Source organism: Scyliorhinus canicula, chromosome 11 (genome assembly GCF_902713615.1).
Source record: "Scyliorhinus canicula chromosome 11, sScyCan1.1, whole genome shotgun sequence".
NCBI lineage: Eukaryota > Metazoa > Chordata > Chondrichthyes > Carcharhiniformes > Scyliorhinidae > Scyliorhinus > Scyliorhinus canicula.
Window position 1 is genome coordinate 4987330 of NC_052156.1, and position 26167 is coordinate 5013496.

Below are 26167 nucleotides of genomic sequence, written 5' to 3' on the forward strand. Positions count from 1 at the left end.
TAACATTATATTCTGCAATCTCTCCTTCCTTCTGTACAGTATGCATTGTTTGTACAACATGCAAGAAACAATACTTTTCACTGTATACTAATACATGTGACAATAATAAATCAAATCAGAAGCAACTTACAACCTTGGTGTGCAGTGAGACAGTGCCAACATTATACACCAACACCTCCCCTGGCTTGCTCACTACCTGCCAAAAGCCTCTTTCATATCATGTCCCAAATATTCTAGACACGAGGGTTCATGGAGTTTGTTGGCTCCTACATTTCACTCCATAGTAATGGCCAGATCCTGCCTTATTCTAATAAAATCTACCTTCCACAATCCAATTTTGCAGACCACATTTTGCTTTTTCCAAGCACAAAAATGTTCCTCTTTTGTCACTTTGGAAACCTGCCCAGATTTGTTTCCCAGAATTAGAACCAGCAGTACACCTTGTTGGACCATCTACATATTGACATCTGAATACATCAAGAAATCAGCCCCCTCTAAGCCCTGTTGGGAAGTGCAAATCACCATTTTTATAACACCTCAAGTGAATTGTCCACATATCTGCTCCTCTATTGCTTGCTGACTGCTGGGGAAGTACGAGACTTACCCAAACTGACAGCACAGTGTTTAGCACTGCTGCCACATGTCACCAAGGACTAGTTTTATCCTGGCTCCAGGCCACTGTTGCTGTGGAGTCTGCACTCTCTCCTCATCTGCCAGTTTGCCAATGACATCCATATTGAATGACATTATGAATGAGCTGAGATTTGCTTCATCCATGGAGTTTGGATCTTGAAGCAGAATTAAAGCCACCCAAGGTGGTGTCTTTAAATTAGACCCATATTTATGCCATGAACACAAGCTTAAACTAGTGGCTCTTTAGGCTGCAGGCCCCTATATCCTGAATTTTCACCAGATCTCTCCTTTAGGCAAATAGTTCATGACCTACAATGTTTTAGCAAGGAGTTATCCATTTTGACTTTTAGGACCAAGATAAAATATGTAAACAGCCTCTTAAGGAACTATGTTCCTGTAAGCTATGGAGGAAGAACCATACTGGATCTCAACTTTTGTTTTGGTCATACAGTACCTCCAAGGCAATTCTCAGGAATATTATGGAAAACATTTGTGTGATGTTTGTTGGTATCAGTCCCATATACAGAAAACAGACCCCGTCTTCCATGAACACCAGGAGATGCCATGACTATAGACTATCCAAAGTAGAGATGGGCACCTTCCATTGAAACATATCAGCACTTGTTTTGCAGCAGTGTCCAAGGCACCCTTCTCATTCTTGTAAAATAAAAAGGACTGAGGCAACTGCACTGCAGACATGACCCAAAATTAACAGGCAGTTGAATCCCAATTGGCTTGAAGAGGGTATTTTTTGTTGTGCTTTGATGCAAGAAGTTGAAACTACAGAAGCACTATTTATTGTTTATAAATTTGAATACCCAATTATTTTTTCCCCCAATTAAGGGGCAATTTAGCGTGACCAATCCACCTAACATACACATCTTTGGGCTGTGGGGATGAAACCCACACAGACATGGGGAGAATGTGCAAACTCCACACGGACAGTGACCCAGGGTTGGGACTCGAACCCAGGTCCTCAGCGGCAGAGTCCCAGTGCTATCCACTGCACCACGTGCTAAACCACTATTCATAACAAATAAGACTACATGGCCTAGCGAATAGGACCATGGCTGATCTTGGACACATGGCATGATCGTATCAATTCCCCGAGACACAAGCCACTCCTTTTCTGGAGACTCGTTTTAAATTCCCTCAAGCCCATCCAAAAGTTTGTATGTTTCTAGGAGATTGCCTCATTTTTCTAAACTGCAGAGAATACAAGCCCAATTTACTCAGCCTCAATTAATCATAAATGGAAGTGAATTCCAAGTATGGGCGGGGGGGATATACAATTCTGAGGGCCTTTGAAAGCTTCCACGTGCTTCGGATAATCTAAAAGCTAAGGATGCTGAATGGGTCATGTGATTTAAGACTGGTTACCAGCAAAGACCTGAATATTTGTAGTTAAATTAGTTTTTTTTTTTAAAATTTAGATTTACCCAATTATTTTTTCCAATTAAGGGGCATTTTAGCGTGTCCAATCCACCTAGCCTGCACATTTTTGGGTTGTGGGGGCGAAACCCACGCAGACACGGGGAGAATGTGCAAACTCCACACGGACAGTGACCCAGAGCCGGGATCGAACCTGGGACCTCAGCGCCGTGAAGCGGTTGTGCTAACCACTAGGCCACCGTGCTGCCCTGTAGTTAAATTAGTTTGATGTAGTATTTCTAAACAGAATTCCTAGTCATTCTTTCAAAGGCTTCAAATTAATTCTGGAAAAGCAGCAATGCTCTTATGAAAACAAATCTAGACAGCAAAAATCTAACCTCTCTTGTTTATCATTGAATTTAGAAAAAAGTCTAATTGGGACTGCGTTGAGCTGAAAGGTAGCTTGCATCCAACAGACTCACAGGATGAATGAACACTTAGAATTTTGCATGCAATTTCAGCATCATTGATAAACTTTCTACTAAGCATGTTCTATGACAAAGCCTTTGTTCTGGATTAAAGTGTCAGCCGAGCTGAAGCTTGTGCTGTAGCATGCCCCACTGGATTTGATCTTGGGTCTTGCACATTGTTGTATGCACATTGTTGTATGCTAACTCATCCAGATTTCACAAATGCTATCAATAATTATTTTCCCCACAGCTTTTATTTGTCATCATTTCATCCACTCCATCCAGTGTCATTCCATCCTTCCAATAGACTCCACAACCTCTCCAGCTAGGATTTTTAAACTTTACTTAAATATTTGTTTGGGGGATGTGGATGTCACTTGCTCAGCCAGCATTTATTGTCCATTCCCAATTGCCCTTTGCCATGCCATTTCAGAGTCAGCCACCTTGCTGTGGTCTGGAATCACCTGTAGGCCAGACCAGACTTCCTTATCCTTAAACTACAATCGACAAACCAGACATCTAATTCCAGATTATTTGGATTCAAATTTCACCATCTGCTGTGTTGAGATTCAGACCCATATCCCCAGAGCATTTCAGAGTCTCTTGATTACTTGTCCAGTGACATTTGACACCCCGCTCCCCACCAACTATGAGCAACCATCAACCCACCAGATGAGCCCCTTTGAAAAGATTAATTTACAATTGTGACACTTGGAGAAAGTGAACAAATGGAGATGGTCAGAATTGTTGTTAAAATCATAAATCTGTCAGTCAGGAAAATCTGCAAGACTCTTTTTGGGAATTACTCCCTACATTAACTTTTTCTTCGGTCAAAAACTGTTTACATTTCAATCCCGTTGAAGAATGTGCAGGGCTATGGAGGTGGAGAGTGGCATCAGGCAAGTTGCTTCTATGGAGAAGCAGCAGTCAGATGTTAGGTTAAAGGGCTGGCCTCCTGTGTTATAACAATAGTGATTCACAGTTCCTGGTCTGTGTCTAGTTAGTGGAGCCCAGAAGGACTCTTACAACTTCATTCAGGGAGATGTATAATCCAAACTCAGCATCTGCTTTGATTCAAGGTTGCTGAATAGTAAAATTATTGACAAGGACAGTTGGAGCACAGCAGTGTTTACCCGTTGTCAGACAGCATCATGACACTTAGCTCGTTTACAAGTTAGTGAAGATGCTCATAGCACCTTCCATGACTCTAGCTTTGAAATATTTTAGTCACTGTTGAGTGCAGGAAACCACAGCCAAGTTCCCACAAACAGGAATGTGGTCAGTGAAATAAATAGTGACTGGGACAACTCCACCGCCATAGGATTTTTAAAAATCCACTGAGATCCTTTCAGAGCAGATCAGCATTTGGGGAAAAACGTATGCAGCGACTCTTGCCTCTAATTACATCATCTGCATTCCAGTTAGCTTCATGACCTGCTTAGCTAGGACTAAATACAATCTCTAAAAATTGTTGCCATCCTTCAGCTCTGGCTGCAACATTGAACAATAACAAACTTCTATATTCACAATATTTTAACTCAGTAACTTCATTGCAGTGTTACTGTAAGCCTACTTGTGACACTAAGAAAGATTATTATTAAGGACAGGGGAGGAGAGACAAAGTGTGTAGTGGTAATGTCTAAATCTAGGCAGGATTAGTAAATCCAGAGGTCCAGGCACTCGTGACATGGGTTCAAATCCCACGTGACATAGGAGCAGGTGGATTACAAAGTAAATGAATAAATCTGGAAAATAATGGTGACCATGAAATCACTGACATCTGGTTCACTTTATGCCCTTTAGAGAATTGGCCATCCTTAAAATTGGTCGGACCTACATGCAACTCTAGACCCACAGCTCTCAGCAACAAGACTACGAGGCAACAAATACTAATCTTGCCAGCAATACCCACCTAACCACAAAATATTAACACAGGGTGGCCGTTAGAATTGGGACTGCGGCATTGAGGGCCCAGGATAGAATCCCAGCCCGTGTGGAGTTTGCACATTCTCCCCATGTTTGCGTGGGTTTCACCCCCACAACCCAAAGATGTGGTTAGATGAATTCGCCATGCTAAATTGCCCCTTAAATGGAAAAAAATTGGGTACTCAACATTTACTAAAAAAATATTAATACACTTGTGGACCAGGGAACCATGTCAGCTGCCAATAATGTAGAATTACTTTAAATGAAAAGATGAACAATCCAAGGAAGGTTCATCTATGGCAGGAATATGGCAAGGATCAACTAATTAACTAAAGTTGAGAAAGTAACAGAACAATAAAATGCTTGAAACATTTGAGATTTCATCAAGGTTCAGGAGCAGTTGGTGCTGGGTCCATAAGAAAACTGCAATAGGACACGAGCTAATTTAGGGAAAGTAAAATGAAATTGTCATTTCAGAGATTAGTAGGTGACCACAGGATCAGTGCAAGATGGGACTCCAATCCGTATTTATATAGCACTGTTTAACAAACTATTCCTGTGAAACAGATAATTCTGACACCAAGCCACATGATACATTAGGATGGATAGAACATTGATCAAAAAGAGGTAGATTACAGGAGAACGTTTAAGAGTTCCAGAGCTTACGGCCTTTGCAGCTGATGACCCAGCCAATGGAGGAGTGAGGCAGCAATTCGAAGTATGCAGATCTGAGGTGGTGCGGCTGGAGGAGATACAAAGATAATGGGAGGCACAAAGATAATGGGAGGCCATGATAAGTGAAAAACAATGGCATATTGGTAATTTTAATGGAATTCTTGGGAGAGGGGGAAGGGAAGCATGCCTGATGGGGTCCACATGGAAGCATGTGGGATCTGTACAGGCAAGTTGCCTGGGGCCAGGCTCAGGTCACTGGCAGAGCAGCACTTACCACTGCCAGTGCTACCCTTCTGCAGTGCTGGGGAGGCTGCTTGGCACATCAGATCTATATCAACCCTCTGGGGGAATATTACCTGGATAGTTCCCCTGCCCACTGCACCCCTGAACCTGCCCTACATGTCCTTGGACAAGTTTGATGTGGTCAGTCCACCTGGCCTGCGATGGGGGCACAGCACCCAGGGGCCCTACATGGATGTGGGGGGTATGCATGCTCCACATGGGCAGTTGCCCAGGGTTTCAGCATTTTAGTTTCAAAGAGCTGGTCAGTTGTAAATGTCGTCCCCTCCAATGACCCTCCCAGCATGTCAATTTCAAAGATCTTGGAAACAGATCAGGAAGAATTTCTTCTGAGTGTAGTGAGACTGTGGACTTTTATAACAGAGGGGTGTTTGTGGCTCAGATAGACAGACAGTTTTTAAAAATCAATAAGGGAGTCAAGGTTATGGGGGCAAGGTGGAAAGAGAGTTGATTGTGCCAAGGACTCAGATTAGATCCCAGTCCCAGGTCACTGTCAGTGGAGATTGCACGGGTCTCAACCCCTGCAATCCAAAGATGTGCAAGGTAGGTGGATTGGCGATGCTAAATTGCCCTTAATTGGACAAAAGAATGGGGTGCTCATTGTTCATCATTAATATCACAAGTAGGCTTACATTAACACTGCAATGAAGGTACTGAGAAAATCACCTAGTCACCACACTCTGGCACCTGTTCAAGTATACTAAAGGAGAATTCAGAATGTCCAGTTCACCCAACAAGCATGTCTTACAGGACTTTCTGGCAGGAAACCGGAGCATCTGGAGGAAACCTATGCAGACACGGAGAACGTGCAGAGTCTGCACAGACAGAGCCAAGCTGGGATTGAACCTGGGCCCCTGGTGCTGTGAAGCAACAGTGCTAACCACTGTGCCACCCAACATATATCAGATCACTCATGATCCTTTTTTAAAAAAAATTATAGTACCGAATTCAGGGGCAATGATATGACCAATCCACCTACCCTGCACATTGGGTTGTGGGGGTGAGAACCATACAGACGGGGGGGGGGGGGGGGGGGGGGGGGTTTACAACAATCGACAATGGTTTCAGTCATCATTAGACACCACCCGCAAGTTCCACTCTGGATAATGAAAGACTCAGCCAACAGGAATTATCTGTACCCAATTTAGGCTGAACAGTTCACAGGCAACAATTTCATCCAAGTAGTGACCTGTTCAAGACCAAAACCAATTCTACCCATTTCTCATACTGGTCAATATCCTCAAGGCACCTTACAGCTTGGGTCAGATTCAGCAACTCCCCATGCTACTGTAGCCACCTGGGGTGGCCACGTCCAGATTTCAAAATGGACACTCATAAGGAGTGTAGGGAAAATTGGACAACTACAAAGCACACAAGCAGGTGCAAAGTTTCCTGTGTATTAAGATTTGCAGAACCCAGACAAAACCGAAACCAATAGCCATTAACATATTAATGAGCGATCTCCAGGGACAATCAGAAATATTGAAACGATCGGGACCAAGACAGACTCCCCGGCGCCAGTGGGAGCTAGAACAAAGGCAGGCCAGCGAACACATAGGGCCCACCCAACAATCAGGGAACAACTCCGGTATTGGAGAAAATCGATGAGAACGATTGAGACATGGTCCAATTAATTGGGACCAAGTCCGGGGTCCGCCCAAAAGGGCGCGAAACCCCTGGGACCTATAAGATAGCGTCCCCAAGTTCAGTTCGTTCTTCTTGGCCTTGGCTGTCAATGAGGAGAGACCTGCCTAGCAGCTGCATCAACCAAGTGAGTCTCAGATCAATGCACGCTAGGAGATAGACACTCCTAGCTACTATTCCGTACCAGCTCAAAGCCAACAGAATCAGAACCGGACAAAGGCCATTGTTCCTCTGACCTGGTGGACCATTCAAAGCTTTATAGGCTTTTAGTAATAGTTTAGTAAGTAGAGTTTTATGCATGAGTAGTGATTGACTCTGTATAATAAATGTGTATTGATTTCAAACTTACTAACTGGTGTATTGAGTTATTGATCAGTACTTGGCTTTGAACCTCGTGGTGGTATCAGAAAGATACCTGGCGACACTAGAGCAAAGGTTATTAAAACAGAGTAATTAAGGAAAAGCATAACGAGCATACTTGGAATGAGGAATCCTGAACCATACAAGCAGTTTGTGTCCTCCACAAACTGATGTTTATAGGCAGAGATAAGTGTGAAGGTAGAGTCTACAGGTGATGGGAATGATGGGAGTTTCCAGCAATGTTCAGTATATCATTGGCTGCAATAAAAAGTCTTAACAAAGAACAATTTGCAGATATTAAAAATGAGACCATAGGGGCAGCACAGTGGCGCAGCCCCAGGTTCAATCCCGGCTCTGGGTCACTGTCCGTGTGGAGTTTGCACATTCTCCCATTGTGGGTTCCGCCCCCACAACCCAAAGATGTGCAGGATAGGTGGATTGGCCATGCTAAATTGCCCCTTAATTGGACGAAATGAATTGGGTACTCTAAATTTTTTTTATTTTCTTTTAATAGATCATGAGCAAAAATTCCTCATTTGCTCCATGAAGCTTAGCTAGAAGTGTGAGCCTCAAAGCCCAATTTAGCTACATAACCAAGTTCATGCTCACTATACACAAGCTCATGCTCACTATACACAATGAGGGCAGCATCATTTTAACAGTTCAAGGCAACCTGCCTGCAGATTTCAGTATGGCAGGCAACAAGCTGCTACTTGCAATGTCTGGAACAAAACACCAATTTACAATTATCCACAATAGGATGCACTAGTGGGATACTCGCCCCTCGCAAGTTTCCAACTCATTTACATCCATTTCAGATGTGTCAGTAGGTGACTCATCCCAAATAATTTCTTTAAAAGCATGACAATTCAGAACCTCCATTCATGAGGTTTATGGAATCAAGAGGGCACAGTAATTTGGCTCATTGTGCCACTTACCACTGCCCCTCACCCAATAACCCTGCAAATGTCTCATCAAGTATATATCCAATTTGGCTTCCAACATGGAGGCTGTACATTTCAGCTCAAACTCACTTAAATCTCATCCCTCAGGTCATTTTGCCAAATACTAAAATGCGTCTCCTTTGATTACTGTCCTGCAAGTGAAAACAGTAACTTAAACATTTCTTCACCTCCTAAATCTCCCCCTTTGCTCAAATACTACAAACTGTATAATTCTAGTAAGTATACTGCGGACACAGCCTATATCATTCCAGTAAATGTACTGCAGTCACAGCATTGGACATCAAACGGTCTTGCTTTTGTACTAGTCACCAAGTCCCATATTTTTCTTTTTTTTTTAAATGGTTCAGAAATTTGTCCCTCCTATCCATTTCTGTTCCTGCACATTACCCCCACCTCATTCGGCATCTCAAAATCAATCCATGCAGCCCTGCTGTGGCCTCAGCAGCAGCACATTGGAGCTGCATTCATCTAGGCAAGAGAGAGTATTCCATCACACTCCTGACTTTAAATTAGAGTACTCAATTTATTTTTTTCAATTTAATGGGCAATTTAGTGTGACCAATCCACCTATCCTGCACATTTTGGGTTGTGGGGGTGACAAACACGGAGAATGTGCAAACTCCACATGGACAGTGACCCAGAGCTGAGATCGAACCTGGGACCTTGGTGCTGTGAGGCAGCTGTGCTGACCCACTGTGCCACCATGCTGCCCTAACACTCCTGACCTGTAGATAATTGAAAGGCTTTGGGGAGTCAGGAGGCAAGTTATTAAGTCATTGGATTCCTAGCCTTTGACCTGCCCTGGTAACCACAGTATTAATGTTCAAAAATCCAGGTAGTATCATGGTGTTACCACAACAGATAGTAGAATCATGTTACCATGACACACAGTTGTGCTTCAACATAACATAATCCCTACCTCCCTGATTCATGTATAATTCACTGGTCATTATTCAAGTAAAAGCAACACAATGTGGACAACATAAATATCAAAGGGTCTAATTGAATGCAATGCTGTGAAACCTCTTTCCCAACAAGAGGATTTGGGGTTAACCAGAGGCTGCTTATATGCAACAATAATCAGGACAGTTTAGCCTCAGAGTCTGTTAAGGGTGCACATTGTACAGGGCTGTAATAAATGGAAAATGCTGACACACAATGAAGACCTTCAAAACTACCAAGTTAAAGCTGTCTGTGAAATAAATGATATCAAATTGACAGCAGCCAGAGCAGCTGATGGCCTATATAGTTTGGGTTCTGCATCAAATTCAGGGGAGCAGCTGAAACATGTCCTTAAACAAATACTGACCAACTCTCAGCAACACCTGACTGAGAACATGTCTGTACTTGCTACAGGCAATCTCAACATCCTCAATGTAAGATACTCAATCCCATCTAGTTTTATCACTGTACTAGAATGCAGAAGCATCATAATGATGTGAGCACTGCACCACTTCATACTCACTCTTCAATTAATTCCCAGGACACGGAATGGGAGCAAGGATTTTAACCTGGTCAAATTATCGAAAGATTGATACATGTTAGTTTTGATATCTGTGAACATAATAGAAACAGAATCTTTATGGTGCAGAAGGAGTCTGAACCGAAGAAGAAAAAAAAAAAAAGAGTACCCTACTTCAACCTACACTCCAACCCCATAACCCCACCAAAAGGGTACGTCGACCTACGCTCCAACCCCATAACCCCACCTCTCCTTTTGGACACTAAAGGGGCAATTTAGCCCCTATCCACTTAGTCTAAAGATATGCAGGTTGTGGGAGGAAACCACAGCTTCAAATTCCTAAAAATCTCCAAAACTCACTGAAAATCTGTCCTGGTCCACCCACATTGACACTATCACCAAGAAAGCACCTTTACTTACTCAGGAAATTCAGCATGTCCACACCAACTCTTCAGATGCACCATAGAAAGCATCCTATTTGGCTGCATCACAGCCTGGTATGGCAACTGCTCAGCCCAAGACCACAAGAAACTTGAGTCGTGAACACAGCCCAGTCCATCACACAAACCTGCCTCCCATCCATTGACAATCTATACCTTCCGCTGCCTTGGGAGAGTGGGCAGCATAATCAAAGATCCCAGGGATTCTGTTATGTTGAAGCACAACTGTGTGTCATGGTAACATGATTCGACTACCTGTTGTGGTGACACCATGATACTGTACTACCTGGATTTTTGAACATTAATACTGTGGTTACCAGGGCAGGTCAAAGGCTAGGTGTCCAATGACTAATAACTTGCCTCCTGACTCCCCAAAACCTTTCACTTATCTACAGGTCAGGTGTGTTCGGGCAGCATGGTGGCAGTGGGTCAGCACAGCTGCCTCACAGCACCAAGGTCCCAGGTTCGATCTCAGCTCTGGGTCACTGTGCATGTGGAGTTTGCACATTCTCCGTATTTGTGTGGGTTTCACCCCCACAACCCAAAATGTGCAGGATAGGTGGATTGGTCACTCTAAATTGCCCATTAAATTGAAAAAAATGAATTGGGTACTCTAAATTTTAAATTTAAAGTCAGGAGTGTGATGGAACACTCCACTTGCCTGGATGAGTGCAGCTCCAATAACACAAGAAGCTCGACACCATCAAGAACAAAGCAGCCCGCTTGACTCCACAAACATTAGGGCAGCACAGTAGCATAGTGGTTAGCGCAATTGCTTCAGAGCTCCAGGGTCCCAGGTTCGATTCCCGACTGGGTCACTGCAGTCTGGACGTTCTACCCGTGTGTGCGTGGGTTTCCTCCGGGTGCTACGGTTTCCTCCCATAGTCCAAAGATGTGCGGGTTAGGTGGATTGGCTGTGCTAAATTGCCCTCAAGTGTCCAAAAAGGTTAAGTGGGGGTTGCTGGGTTGCAGGGATAGAGTGGGCTTGAGTGGGTTGCTCTTTCTAAGGGCTGGTGCAGACTCAATGGGCCAAATGGCCTCCTTCTGCACTGTAAAATCTACGAATTCTATGATTCAAACCCTCCATACCGACAAACAGGGGCAGCTGTGTGTACCACCTCCAAGATGCACTGCAGTAACTCATCAAGGTTGCTTGGACATCACCTTCCAAACCCACGGCCACTACCATCTAAGAGGACAAGAACAGCAGATACCTGGGAACTTCACTCCCTACCAAGTCACTCACCTGACTATTGCTGTTACTTTGCTGTCACTGGGACAAAATCCTGGAATTCACTCCCTAACAGCACAGTACCTACACCTGAAGGACTGCAGTGGTTCAAGACAACCACCCCCACCTTCACTAGGGATGGGCAATAAATGCTGGCCAAACACCCACAAATAAACTTCAAAACTTGCAGCTAATGGCCAATTACTGACCAAAACACAAGTCAAATAAACGTTGCCACTGGCAAACATTTAAAGACAGACTTCATATTTATACAATGCCTTATGATCGCAGGATATCCCAGGGTGCTTAAAAAAACACCTTGGCATCAACAATATTTAAGACATTAAATTTCTTCTGCTCTTCCCCAAAGTAGTATTAATTATTTGTTCACTCAACAGCAGATAAGGCTGCAGTTTAGCACCACATTGAGAAACAGTTCCTTACTCAAGTACAGCACTGAAGTCAGTCTGGATTATCTAGTCTGTGGAGTGAGACATGAAGCACAAACCTGCAGCAAATCCACTACCAAAACTGGGAGAACTGGAGAGGAAACAGGAGTTATGAGGGAGATTGAACTGCCAGCAGTTTCATAAAAAGGCAAGGCAAGCTACCACCAAGGAGTCAGAATGCCATGTGGCAACATCTATCATTGCACTTCAAAATTGAGCAATGTGCATTATTCACATCAAAAGATGCAGCCATCCCTGAATTGGGTGGCATTACTGCATGCCACTGTCCATCTACAACAGTTTCATATGGGGGGGGGGGGGGGGGAGAAAGAGAAGGCAACTGGTCAGCAGCTAAGTTAACAGCTGGCTTGACACAGAAGGATGTTTCAACCCCCCTCTGCAAAATTGCTGTCCTCGCTCCTGTGAACAGGTAGTGAGCAAGACAAGTACCCAAAGGCAGTATGGTGGCACAGTGGCTTGCACTGGGACTGCAGCACCAAGGACACAGGTTTGAATCCTGGCCTGGGTCACTGTCCATGTGGAGTTTGCACATTCTGTCCCCATGGGTTTCACCCCCACAACCCAATGATGCGCAGGTTAGGTAGATTGGGCCACACCGATAAATTTGCATCCTTGTTACAACACCTCTACAAGGAAATAAAGTCAGGACCTCAGCTTCCATTAATGCTCAGCTGAAATCACACTAGGTACTAAGTGACATGAGTTATTGACAGCAGTACTAAAATACACTACACAGCACTTAATTCTCACCTACAGCTGCTTCCACTCCACAATTCATATTATTGGAATCCCAATGACATAATAAATTGCCAAGTTTCAGCAAGCCACAATCAATACTCCACAGGAGTGCAAAATACTTTACTCCCGAAGTGAGTTGCTATCCAAAACCCCACAAGCCAGAAGTTATTCAGTCTCTTGGCTGACCACCCACAAAATTTACTTCCTGCTTCCCCTCATGCCCAAATGAATATATGAAAAGTTTTTTTTTTATTAAACTCAGCGACTGAGCATCCACTGCTCAGGTAGAAAATTCCAGAAGCATGGTATTCAACAATCAACCACTTCCCAATACAGTTCCCTAGTTCTAGACTCATCCAACCAGGGGGAACCCCTTGCGCTTTTTCATGAATATGGAAAATATAGCACTATTCTACTGCAAGTCTCAAGAGTAGTGCAAACCTCAAGCTGTAACATAAACGTGTACATCTGTACCTTTTATATGGAAGCAGTCCCAATACTATGACATTTTTATGCCAAAAAAATCTAAGCATATTTTGAAAACACTACAAATAAAAACAAGCCATCAGGAATAGAGAAGTCTAACACACCAAACAGCCTCACTGCAGGATAGCTAACAGTAATGTGACTGGGTCATCAGTCTGTGGCATCACCCCATACCCAAAAACAAAAAGTATCCTAACAAGGAAACACCCTTGGTAACGTACGAATCCAGCGTCCAAATCCTGTTACTGTGTAATGATAAGTCATGTGTTTTATCAGCTGCACAGATCACGAGGAGCAGGTCTCAGGCATCCAGTGCCAAGCAGCATCACAATCTTATTTACACAGCAGAACCCCCCCCCCCCCCCCCCCCCCGTCTCTTCCAATTGGACAGAGACTACAACCCGAATCCCATCTAACCACAAAGTAGGCCCCAGTTGGTTCCTTTAGCTGTTCTACTTCCAGCCTGGATACAAAGCCAGTCAACACCCAGTAAACAGGCAATGTACACTCATCACACAAAAGTAAACGACAGTAAATAAAAGCAAAACTGGACTCCCAATAAAAAAGGATCATAAATCCTCCGCCTGGTTGATAGGAAGCGAATTCAAATTTCACTTTCAGTTTTGCACACTTAAAAAAAAAACCTCAACAAGTCTCAAAAAACACTGCACACTAGCCAGATGCGTTATACTTCCGCATAAACAAGGAAATATGTGTTCGCAAATCTTTATAACAGAAAAGGCAAAGTAAATAAATTGAGCTTAGTCACCCTGAAGCCCAGAGAAAGGCTCTGGGGCAGTTTAAAAGTTACCACTGGCTCCACAGATGCACTGATCTGTCAATAACTCAAATCAAAGAGAGATCTCAGAACTACATTAAAAATCCTCAAAGGCAGTGAAGTGGTGAAAATTTGAAGGCTGCGGATTGCAAACGCAGTAAAGATTGGAAAAGAGTTGGCAGCAAACGCAGCGACTGGCAGTCTTTCGGACTTTTTGTTTGGAGCTGAATGACTGTCACGGGGGGAAAGAGATCGGGAGGGCCCCCAGCCCCGGGGGGACGAGAGGGTGGGACCGGGATCCCCACCCCCGGGACGGGAAACTCATCAATACTGGATCCAGCAGCCCAGATGTTGCAGCTCAGGCTGGGCCCGGGGCCGCCAGCGCCTGTCACTCACTCCCGAGCCCCGCGTACGGTTGCCAGGGACCCGGGGACGGTTGCCAGGGCCCCGCGGTGCGCCGCCCGGGGACGGTTGCCAGGGGCCCGGTTGCCCGGCAGCGAAGCGCGAGCGGCAGCCGTTAGGGAGGCGCCGCCTCTCCCAACCGGGCCTCCCGCTGGGCCCGGCGCCCGAAGGGCCGCATCAGCTCCAAGGCAGAGAGCGGGCGGAGCCGCTTCCTCCGCGGCCGGACTGACCTGAAGCGGGCGGGTAGTTGAGGGGGTTTGATATCGCGGCGGCCTCCGCACCTGCCTGTCTCTCTCTCCCGGTTCCTTCCTGTCGCTGGCGAAGCTGCGACTCCCACTCGAGGTTTATCAGCCGGAGGGTGCGTCACTGCGTCTGACGCCACCACGCAGGCCCGCCCCCTTGTCTTCCGGAGTCGGCCGCCGGGTCCTAGCGCCCGCCGAATTCCGAGTCCCTCTTCCGGATTGGGGGAGGGGTCACGGTGAGTCTGGTTGCCAACCCTCCCGGAGTGGCCTGGATTCCCCGGGAGGACCCTGTTCTATGCAATCCGGAGAAAAATCGTCTGGATACGGTACGGTTGGGGGGCACGGTGAATGCAGAGATTTCCCTCTCTAACCCATCCCCATCTTTACCACTCCTCTCCTTGAGTTCCTGACTGGCACAGTGGGATAAACAGCTGGCTTGTAACGCAGAACAAGGCCAGTAGCGCGGGTTCAATTCCCGAACAGGCGCTGGAATGTGGCGACTAGGGGCTTTTCACAGTAACCTTTTTCCTCGGATGGTGATGCTAGCACGAGGGGACATAGCTTTAAATTGAGGGGAGATAGATATAGGACAGATGTCAGAGGTAGGTTCTTTACTCAGAGAGTAGTAAGGGTGTGGAATGCCTGGTCCGACTCAATACTTCTGGGGAGTCCCCATCTAGTAAAGATGCGGTGGGTCAGGATCTTTGCGGTCGTTTTGGCTGTGTTTGTTCAAGATGGGAATGCCTCTACCCATTTCGTGAACGTATCAATGACCACCAGTACGTATTTATAGCCATTCCTGCAAGGGGGCAACGGACCTATGAAGTCGATCTGGAGGTTTGTCCAGGCCATTAACGGGGCGAGTGTGACTGAGCTGTGCCTTCTTCGAATACCTCGCCGGGTTATTCTGAGCACAAATCAAACAATTTTCGATGTAATGCGTTACATCCTCTCTCAAATTGGGCCACCAACAGAGCTGTCTCAGGTGGGCTGTGGTGGGGTCTATCCCTTGATGTCAATGACTGTCATGGAATAAGGCAATCATTTGATTTCTGTCTTTCTCAGGAACCACATACAATTTACCTTTGATAACCTCACCCTCGTGTGTGGTCAGAGCGTGTTTCAACTTGCCGTACGGGGCCAAAAACTTTCCTCTACTAATCTCCCTGAGATTGCTGTCCTGTTTTTGTGCCTGTACTAGGTCCTCAATGTCTGTCTGTGAGACCTGAACTGAACTCACAGGGGCGCTAGCTGGTGCGCTAGCTGGGGGTGTCCAAAAATGTCCGTGCCTGGAACCTGCTTTTGCCAGTGCGTCGGCTTTCACATTTCCAGGGGGGGATGACCGATGATGACTTCTCACTTTAATGATGCCATAAGTCCTATCCTTTGCCTGTTCTAGGATATGGCGGAGCAATGGGGCTGATGGAAGGGGCTTCCCGTCTGCGGAGACAAAACCTCTTGTCTTCCACAGGGGTAGAAAATCTGTTAAACTGTTGCAGGTATATAGACTATCAGAATATATATCTGCTGGGCTGGGGAACGAATCTGGGTGGTCCACTATGTAAGCTATGGCCGCGAGCTCTGCTGCCTGCGCGCCTAAGTGACCGGGTAACTTTAACGATATCTCTTCTAATGCGCGTCCCTGCGCATCCTCTACATAGATGCCGCATCCTGTAATGCGCTCACCATTTAAAACAGTGGATGAACCATCCACATAAATCTTCAAGGGGGCACACGTGTCTGTGTGCTGGGGGCTTTGAGTTGAACTTCCTATCTTCCTGGGGGGCGTCTTTGCAATGAAGGGTCCTGTGTTGTGGAGGGGACTACTATTTCGCAATCATGAAGTTGTCCTGGGTATTGGCGCTTGTCTGCTAAGAAGGTGTGTGTCTTAGTCCGTTTCACTGTGATGCCCCGTCCCTGTAAAAGAAGGGTCCACCTAGCTGCTCTAATCTGGCTAACTGAACCGTCCTTCAGTCGTCCATCCAATAGAAGCTGTGTGGGGGTGTGTTCGGTCAGAATCGTTATGGGGTGTAGTCCGGTAATGTACGAAAAGTACTGCACTGCCCAGAATACCGCGAGCAGGTGCCTTTCGCAGGCTGAAAATCCTTGCTCTACTGGGTCTAACAGTCTGGAGGCATAAGCCACTGGTCGTAGCTGCTCGTGCCGTTCCTGAAGGAGCACGGCTGAGAGGGTCAGATCTGTGCTTGCTACCTCAATTGCATAGGGGGAGAGCGGGTCTGGAACTTGTAGTGCAGGTGCTGCGCTAAGGGCTTTCTTTAAATCTTCCACAGCCTCTGTATGCTGCGGAAGCCATTCCCAAGGGGCTCCTTTCTTAAGGAGGTCTGAAAGTGGGGCTGCCTTTGTCGCAAAACCATCGATATGGTTCCGACAATACCCAACCAGTCCTAAAAATGACCAGAGGGCTGAAACATTTTGGGGAAGGGGCAATTTGACGATCGAGTTAATTCTTTGGAACTCGATCTCGCGTTTGCCATGTGTGATGATTGTACCCAAATTGACTGGGTCGAACGACAGGCTGTGGGCATTCATAAAATCAATGCCCAGTATGTGTTCTGCTGTGTGGGGCAGATTAACTAAAACAACGGGGTGTCGGATATTCCCTAGCTGAATTGGTACAGGGGCTGTAATGGTTCCTTGCTGTGAGTGGCCTGTAAAGCCGCTGAGTGTGATTGTGGCTGTAGTGGGCCACGCGTTTGCCTGTGGTGTAGTGGAGGAATTAATGGTCGTGCGGGACCCTCCTGTGTCCCAGAGTAATTCTATGGGTTTTCCCCAAATTTTCGCTGTGACTACCGGTCGTCCGGATCGGTCCCAGAGGGTGTCACAGACCCAAGTGGGGGAGCCTGAACACCGTCAGTCCGTTCCGTCCACATTGGCCTGTCCTGACTGAGTCCCTATACTGTGGATAGGCTTCGCTTTGTTCCTGTTCAGAGTGCCAGTCTGCTGGCCTCTCTGAGATTTCTGCGGGGCGTTGCATTCCCTAGCAAAATGCCCTAACTGTCCGCAGTTAAAACATTCCTGTGACTTCTGTGGGGGCTGTTCTGTCCCTCATTTACCCATGCGGGGTTTTGGTGCGTTCTTACTGCCTGAATATCTACCTCGGTTTGCGCCTCCTCGGGCTTCTTAAATGCTGTCTTACCATGAATAGATTGCTCCCAAGCGCGGGACAATCTTTTCAGGACCCATTTTTCATTATGGGCCTCTTCTGAGGGGTTGTAATTAAAGCAGGCTTTCTGTCCTGCCTCTGTGGCGTGGGAGATGATAGTGCGGGTCCATTTAACCATGTTATCCTGGGTCAAATGTGCGGCGTCTAATTCACCGAAAACTGCAGTGAAGTGAATCCACAGCCTTCCTGCGAATGCTGTGGGATGCTCGGTCTTTTTCTGCCTACTTGTGTTTAGGCCTTCGACTGAGTCTCCTCTGTTGTACCCGATCGCATCCAAAATAGATGTATGCATTTCTTCGAGGGTGCCTCCTCCAACGTTCTGTGGGTCGGGGAGGGCTGCTACCACCAATGAGTCTAGAGTCTAAACTCAAAACTGTGAGCTTAACCTGCTCTCGCGCATCAAGGCCGTACATGGTCGCCTGCTGTTTAACTCTTGCAAAGAATTGGTGGGGGTCTGAAGCGGGGAGAAACGGGGTGATTTTCTCACACGTGTCCCTTAGTTGAGTCACGGTTAAGGAGGTGGTGTAAGTGATCTCGGGTGCGCCGTCTGCGGTTGCTTTTCGTTGGGTGGTGACTGGGTTCATTGGTGTGGGTGCTATCTGATCTGTGTGTGGTTGGGATGCTTTCCTTTTCTGCTGCGTTTCTAGCGCACATGTTCCCTGAACATATCGCTGTGCTGTCTCGCTTAACTCCTGCCAATCTGGTGCATTCTCTTCCTCTAATTGCGTTCCAAAGGTTTCTTGGTAGCCATTCTGCACAGAAAGTAGAGATTGCAGCTCCGCAATCTGCTTCCTACATTTTGCATGGTCCACTGTGCTTTGCCTTTGCTCAGTGGTGGCAGCATGGAGTGCCCTTAAAGCTGCCTTCAGATCGCTACACTGCTTTTTCAGTGTCTCTACCTGCTTCTCTGATTCTTCTCTTATCAAGACTGCACGCTGCACATCCTGATAGGCTTTTTCGTATTGTACCTGGGAGCTGCTCAGATGGGCTAAACAAGACTGGTGTGCCCTCTTGGCATCATCCACCTCTCTATCCTTATCTGCCAACTTTTTCCTTAATTCTGAATTCTCTCTTTCGATGTCCCTGACATCCACTTTGCTCATTCTATTTCTCTCCTCTAACTCTGCTCGGAGCGTCCTGACGACCTCCTCTGCAGTGGCGTGCAGAGGTCTGGTGATGCCCGGGGCAAATCTTGATTATATGCCCCAAAGACTCAAGTATAAGGCCTAATATACTGAGAAATATTATGAGAAAGGAAAACATTTTGAATATATAAACACAGATGAAACATGAAATAAACGCTTTATTCGATTTTAATATAAATCAATCAAATTTATTAAGTTCTTTTCCCCAAATGATACCTCCTGTCACAAAACACCTGAACTACTTCACTTTTTACATCAGCTGTGAGAAATTCTTTTTCAATGCTTATTAAAGCCAGGTTGGTCAGTCGCTCCTGTGACATAGAAGACCTCAGATATGTTTTTATTAATTTCAGTTTTGAAAATGACCTTTCACAGCTTGCGACTGAAAATGCGATTGTAAGCAGTAATCTGTATGAAACACACAGCTTCAGAAAGACATCCCTCCCATACTGCAGTAAAGACTCCAGAGCATCTTTAGGGTCAGGGGGAACTCTATTCCCTCCAGCTCGAAGGAGCATCACAAAATCAATAATTTTGTCATATAACTGAATTGCAACCACATCATTGTCATTATAATTTGCAAAGTCTGAACATTCCTTTTTTAATTTCTCTCTTTCTTGTTCATCTTCAATCACTCCTGAATTCAAGTTCAGAAGAAAAGAAAATCGCTCACTGAGTCTTTGAAGACGGACACTGCGGTCTTCAATTTCAGTTTTTAATCTGTTCACAATCTCTACCATTACTCTATTCATTTCTTCTTGTGCCGTCAGTCCACTATCTCTTGCTGACTCTCCAGGCATTATTCTTCTTCTCCTTGTTCGTACAATTGGTATTGCCCAATTTTGACAATGTTCATTGGCTAAATCTATTGCATTGTGGATAATTTCGTCATTCTTCAAATTCAAGATATGAATAAGTCCTCTCAGATCACAAGAAGCTTCATGGAACCCCATTTTCGGATCCTGCAAACGTTTTGAGACTTTATCCACTGATAAAACTGAGTACCAAAAATTTAATAAAGCTATAAACGGGAACTGTTGAATAGAGTTCAGTAGCGATCCTGCATCAGATTTAGTTTCCCTTGAAAATTCTCCTTCCAGCAGGTGTTGAAGGCTTGCAATAACGTTGTCACACTCTTCGTGGATTACTTGCACAGCATCATGGCTGGAACTCCATCTTGTGTCACACTGTCTTTTCACAGTCCGAGTGACAAATGATTTTAACACTTCCCAACGAGAAGTAGATGAAGAAAAAAAAGTAGAGTTTTTCTAGAATGCCAAAAAATGTAACAACAACAGGTTGCACCTCACTTGCATGGACACAGGACAAATTGAGGCTGTGGTTCTCGCAGTTCACAAACACAGCTTTTGGGTTAACTTCAAGAATTTTTTGTTGAACACCTCCTCTCACTCCAGCCATAACTGCTGCGTTATCATATGCTTGACCACGACAGTCATTCATGGAAATTTTGTCTTCTTCCAATTTTTCCTGAATTTTATTTACCAGGCTGACTGCATCTTTCTTGTTGACTTGAAAAAATCCCAGAAATGTCTCCTTTATTTCTACTTTTCTGTTTTCATCAATATGAACGTAACGCAGAATTTCAGAAACCTGATCTTCATGGGCAATATCTGGAGTTGAATCCAGCATTATGCTAAAATATTTTGCGTCCTTAATTTTGGAAATTATATTTTTCTTGACAGTTTCACCAAGAAGATTGATTATTTCGTTTTGAATTCTGTTGGACAAGTAGGTGACACTTTTTGGTTTCTCTTTCCCTCTCTGCAAGTGTTTTGCTAAGATGTCATCATATTTGGCCAAAAGTCTGATTGTTGCTAGAACGTTTCCTGTATTTTCACTGACTGTCTCCCCTGGCTCTGATAACCCAGATATTCCTTCTCCTCGATGTCCACGATAGGCCAGATTCTGTTTTGCCAGACAGGATATAACCTCGACAATCCGTTCAGTTATAGCTTTCCATCTTTTCTTTTCAGCAGACATTTGCTGTTGAAGTTCAGCATCTATCGTAGTTGAATGATGGAGTCGAACTACAAGGTTCAGGTATTCCCTCATGTGAGCTCTATGAGAAGGGCTTTTCTCATGGTCAGGTATTGTTGGATTTAATTTTCTCCAAGTGGAGAAACCGTCTTCCTTTCCAAAGTTTGACACAGACAACAAATGCTCCTTTGAAAACAAAAAGCAAACAAAACTAGCATGCTTTCCGATATGGAGAGTATAACAACCATTTTCTCTCCACAATTTCTCCGTTTGTGGAAACTTTATCAAACCACTGTTTGGAAAATGATCTCCCATCCTTCTCAGCAAATGGACCACTTTTATTCTGATATCTTTCAGGGCCATGTTGTAATATTGTCATCTTCAAATGATCTGGAATTGGTTTCTTCAAACAGCCAAAATCGCTTCTTTGCAAAAATATGCAAATATCTTCTTTATTTTCTTCACATGGATCATCATCCTGACAACGAGACTGAGGAGAGAGAGTATTATGTTCTGACCGAGCTGAATCCGTATCAGAAAAATCCTTCTCTGCACCCACATCATCTTTTATTTCTCCAGGTTCTCCTACTTCTTTACTTCTTTTTATCCATGCATCTAATGCCCCTCTTTGATGGGACTCTTCTTCGACTCTGGCCCTCTTTTTTTTCCTGTTCTGTGCTCCACTCGGTTGTACACGAAATACTCGTAACATTTCATTTTCTATCTCAAAAACCGTAAGACGCATGAGAAAATGGGAAGAAAATGGTAAACAATCGGTCAGTTGCAGACGGATAAACCATATTTCATTTCTTTGTTCCTTCGTATCAAATTATTTCACACTGATTCTCCACTGATAATTTTGTGCAATTTATATCATAGACTTGCAAATTAGTGGTATCTGTATTCGAATATTAGCATGTTAAGGAATAAATGTCTCCTATTCCGAGATTAAATGCCATAGCAGTCCTCTGATCATCCAGGCTTCACTCTTACTACATCCCACGTAAATATTTCATTAAATATCGCCAGAAAACCTATAAAAACCGTAGTTGCTCCTGTTCTAGGTAAAAGAACTAATCTAGATGCACAAAAAGCTGAAGAAAAGACGAGTTATGACTCGAGGAAACGCAGGAACGAACAGCCACGTCTGCTTGTTGCTTTTGATGGTTGCACCACGTACATCATGCGCATGCGTGTGGGGGGGATGGGGAGAAGGACCATTTTCTCTAGACAGAAAGGGTACACCATGTTAAAGGAATAGAGGGCTAACAACTGCCTCTGCAGTGTGGTGAGCCTCCAAAAATTGATTTATCACCGCTGAAATTTTAAAATTACTATCTTATTTCCTTCTCTGGGGCAGCACGGTGGCCTAGTGGTTAGCACAACTGCCTCACGGAACTGAGGTCCCAGGTTCGATCCCGGCTCTGGGTCAATGTCCGTGTGGAGTTTGCACATTCTCCCCGTGTCTGCGTTGGTTTCGCCCCCACAACCCAAAAAATGTGCAGAGTAGGTGAATTGGCCATGCTAAATTTCCCCTTAATTGAAAAAAATAATTGGGTAATCTAAATTTAAAAAAAAAAAATTAAAAAAAAAAAAAAAAAATTTTTTTTTTTTTTCCCTTCTCTGATTGGATGCCCCCATCCAATGGATGCCCGGGGCCAATGCACCGTCGGCCCCCCCCCTCTGCACGCCACTGCTCCTCTGTGCCTCGCAATTGTGCCAAGCAGGACACAATTGACATCGGCTTACGTGCTTTACTTAAACTTTTCTTATGAATTTCAGACAGGTTCTCCCACCAGGTATGCCCTATACTCCCGGGACCTGTCTCCTCGTTCAAACAAAACTCATTCCTTTCCCTTTGAGGTACTTCCTGAGTTCCAGCTCCCAAACGGGACACTGACCTACTCTGCTACTGTTGGCCGCTGCGACCACAAACTGCTCTGGGTTCATGAGGCGTTCCATTGCCTGCATGGCCATTTCTTCTATCTTATGCTCTTTTTAAATTTGGAACGAGGGATATTAAGGCGGTGCTATAAAATACGGGTACGGCTTTCGCTATTTTCCGAATTATAAACTCCCGACAGTTTGTCGCAACAAACGTCTCTCGGTTTTACCTTATAACCCTGTTAGTTACGCATGGAAAAACACACTTTCGAATTATGAGGATTGATTTGAACTACTTGAACACTTGTGGTTTTTCCTTTTCCCAATTGGATTTCTGATTCAAATTGCTGGGTTCTCTCGGAGTGGGGGGGGGGGCACTTCTAGTCGCATCCCGGCAGAGTCTGCCACTAAATGTTGCTCGTTCTGGGTGAGTGTGCTTTACACTCAATTTGGCTCTGTTTTGTTCCTTAGCTCTAGAGTCGCCAGGTATCGTTAAGATACCGCCACAAATTTCAAGTTCAAGTTCAGACCAATAACTCAATACACCAGTTAGTAAGTTCAAACAAGACACGTTTATTATAATACAGTTATCTACTACTTATGCATATAAAACTACAAGACTAGGCTAATCCTACCACTAACAGGCCAATACTTATCTGGAATAAGGGAACTGCCGGATCAGGGAACAATGGCCTCTTGCTTTGTCCTGGATCCGCAGGCTTCCAGTCGGTGTGGACTAAAGGGGTCAGGAGTGTCTACTCTCGTAGCGTGCGTTGTATGACACTTACTTGACGGCGGCTGCTCACCAGGCCTCTCCTTCTCAAGGTTCTTCTGCTGCAAAGGTGGTCAAAGAGAGCGCTGGCTAAGAGGAGCTGGTCAAGAGAGCGAATCAGTCCTGGGACCTGACCTTTACAGGTCCCAGGGGCTTCGCATCCTTCTGGGCTGACCCTCTATAAACCTGCAATTGATTGGGTCTCTTCCCAATCGATTGATTTGAATTTCCTCAATAACGGGGCCGTTCCTCGATCACCGGGCGGTTCCTTACACCTTATTGGTGTCCTTTGCCTTAGACTCTACTGGCGCCGGAATGTCTGCCCTTCCATAGAATGTTTAACTATTGTGTCCATTGTGCCTGGGAATCACCGTGAATCGCTTCATTAATATGCGCAGCTTGTTAGTTACAATTCTGTCGGGTTTCTGTGGCAGCTAGAATACAGGGGATTCTGCAGACTGCTGGTTTCTTTGCCAATGCCCATTTTACCCTGTAACCTTTGCGTTCTTCCATTTTGTGTGAGGAAGTGGCCAACCCAGGTGGCTACAGTATCAACAGGCCCTGAAGGTGGTAGTGAGGGGGGAGGTGTTATCATTTCAGGCCAAGGTGGATAAAGATGAGAGGGAGGAGCGTCAAAGGCTGATAGAGAAGATGTTGGAGGTGGACGGGAGGAGGGAGCTACAGGTTAGTTTTTTTTTCAATAATTTTTATTGAAATTTTTACAAAATATAAACAACTCAACTCTATTAACAAAACAACCGCGGTAACACCCCAAGAACAATACCCACCCAACTTCAAAAGCAACTACAGACAAAAGAAAAAAACAAAAGAACACCCAACAACAAAAGGGAAAGAGAGAACACCCGCCACATCCCACAAGCCCATGTACACAGTTCTCCCTCCCCCGATCCAAACCCCCCCACCCCCCACCCACCCCCCCGGGTTGCTGCTGCTGCCGGCCTATTTTCCAACCGTTCCGCCAGGAAGTCCAGGAAAGGCTGCCACCGCCTAAAGAACCCTTGTACTGATCCCCTCAGGGTAAATTTCACCTTCTCCAATTTAATGAACCCCGCCATATCATTGATCCAGGCCTCCACGCTTGTGGTCCTCGCATCCTTCCACTGAAGCAAGATCCTCCGCCGGGCTACTAGGGACGCAAAGGCCAGAACACCGGCCTCTTTTGCCTCCTGCACTCCCGGCTCCACTGCAACCCTAAAAATTGCGAGTCCCCAGCCTGGCTTGACCCTGGATCCCACCACCCTCGACACCGTCCTTGCTATCCCCTTCCAAAACTCCCCCAGCGCTGGGCACGCCCAAAACATATGGGCGTGATTCGCTGGGCTCCCCGAGCACCTAGCACACCTGTCCTCGCCCCCGAAAAACCTACTCATCCTCGTCCCAGTCATGTGGGCCCTATGCAGCACCTTAAACTGTATGAGGCTAAGCCTCGCACAGGAAGAGGAGGAATTCACTCTCTCCAGGGCATCCACCCACGTTCCCTCCTCAATCTCCTCACCCAGCTCCTCTTCCCATTTACCCTTCAGTTCCTCCACCGAGGCCTCGTCTACCTCCTGCATTACCCAGTATATGTCCGAAATCCTCCCTCCTCCAACCCACATCCCCGAGAGCAACCGATCCCGCACCCCTCGCGGGGGCAGCAAGGGGAACCCCTCCACCTGCTGCCTGGCAAACGCCCTCACCTGCATGTACCTAAACATGTTCACCGGGGGGAGCCCAAACTTCCCCTCTAACTCCCCCAAGCTCGCGAACCTCCCCTCCACAAACAGGTCCCTCAACCTCCTAATACCTACCCTGTGCCAGCCCAGAAACCCGCCATTGATGCTCCCTGGAACAAACCGATGGTTCCCCCGTATCGGGGCCTCCATCGAGCCCCCCACTTCTCCCCTATGCCGTCTCCATTGCCCCCAAATTTTGAGGGTAGCCGCCACCACCGGGCTCGTGGTATACCTCGTTGGACGGAGCGGCAACGGCGCCGTTACCAGCGCCTCCAGGCTCGTGCCCACACATGACGCCGCCTCCATCCTCTTACTTGCCCCTTTCTTGTCCATTACCCACTTACACACCATCGCTGCGTTGGCAGCCCAATAGTACCCACAGAGGTTGGGCAACACCAGCCCCCCCTATCCCTGCCTCGTTCCAGGAACACTCTTCTCACCCTCGGAGTCCCATGTGCCCACACAAATCCCGTAATACTCCTGTTGACCCTCCTAAAAAAAGCCTTCGGGATAAGGATGGGGAGGCACTGGAACACAAACAAAAATCTCGGGAGCACCGTCATCTTAACGGACTGCACCCTCCCTGCCAGTGACAGCGGTAACATATCCCACCTCTTAAACTCCTCCTCCATCTGCTCCACCACCTTGTGAGGTTGAGCTTGTGCAGGGCCCCCAGCTCCCCGCCACCTGGACCCCTAGGTACCTGAAGCTCTTCCCTGCCTGCTTCAGTGGGAGCCTACCAATCCCCTCCTCTTGATCCCCCGGATGCACCACAAACAACTCACTCTTGCCCAGGTTCAACTTATACCCCGAGAAACCCCCAAATTCACTAAGAATCCTCATCACCTCTGGCAT

The 26167-nt window shown here is 45.9% G+C and overlaps 1 protein-coding gene across 3 annotated transcripts in view; it reads right to left on the bottom strand.

The window, feature by feature from the left end:
- rab7a (RAB7a, member RAS oncogene family) overlaps positions 1–14749 on the bottom strand; it is a 43332-nt gene extending 28583 nt beyond the window's left edge. Inside the window, exon 1 of one of the 3 annotated variants that reach the window (XM_038812137.1) lies at positions 14633–14749. The gene's annotated coding sequence lies outside the window, so the exon portion shown is untranslated. Of the gene's footprint in view, positions 1–14581 lie in introns of all 3 variants that reach the window. The other 2 variants (XM_038812136.1, XM_038812138.1) reach the window with 2 other exon arrangements.
- Between the last annotated feature and the right edge of the window lie 11418 nt (positions 14750–26167).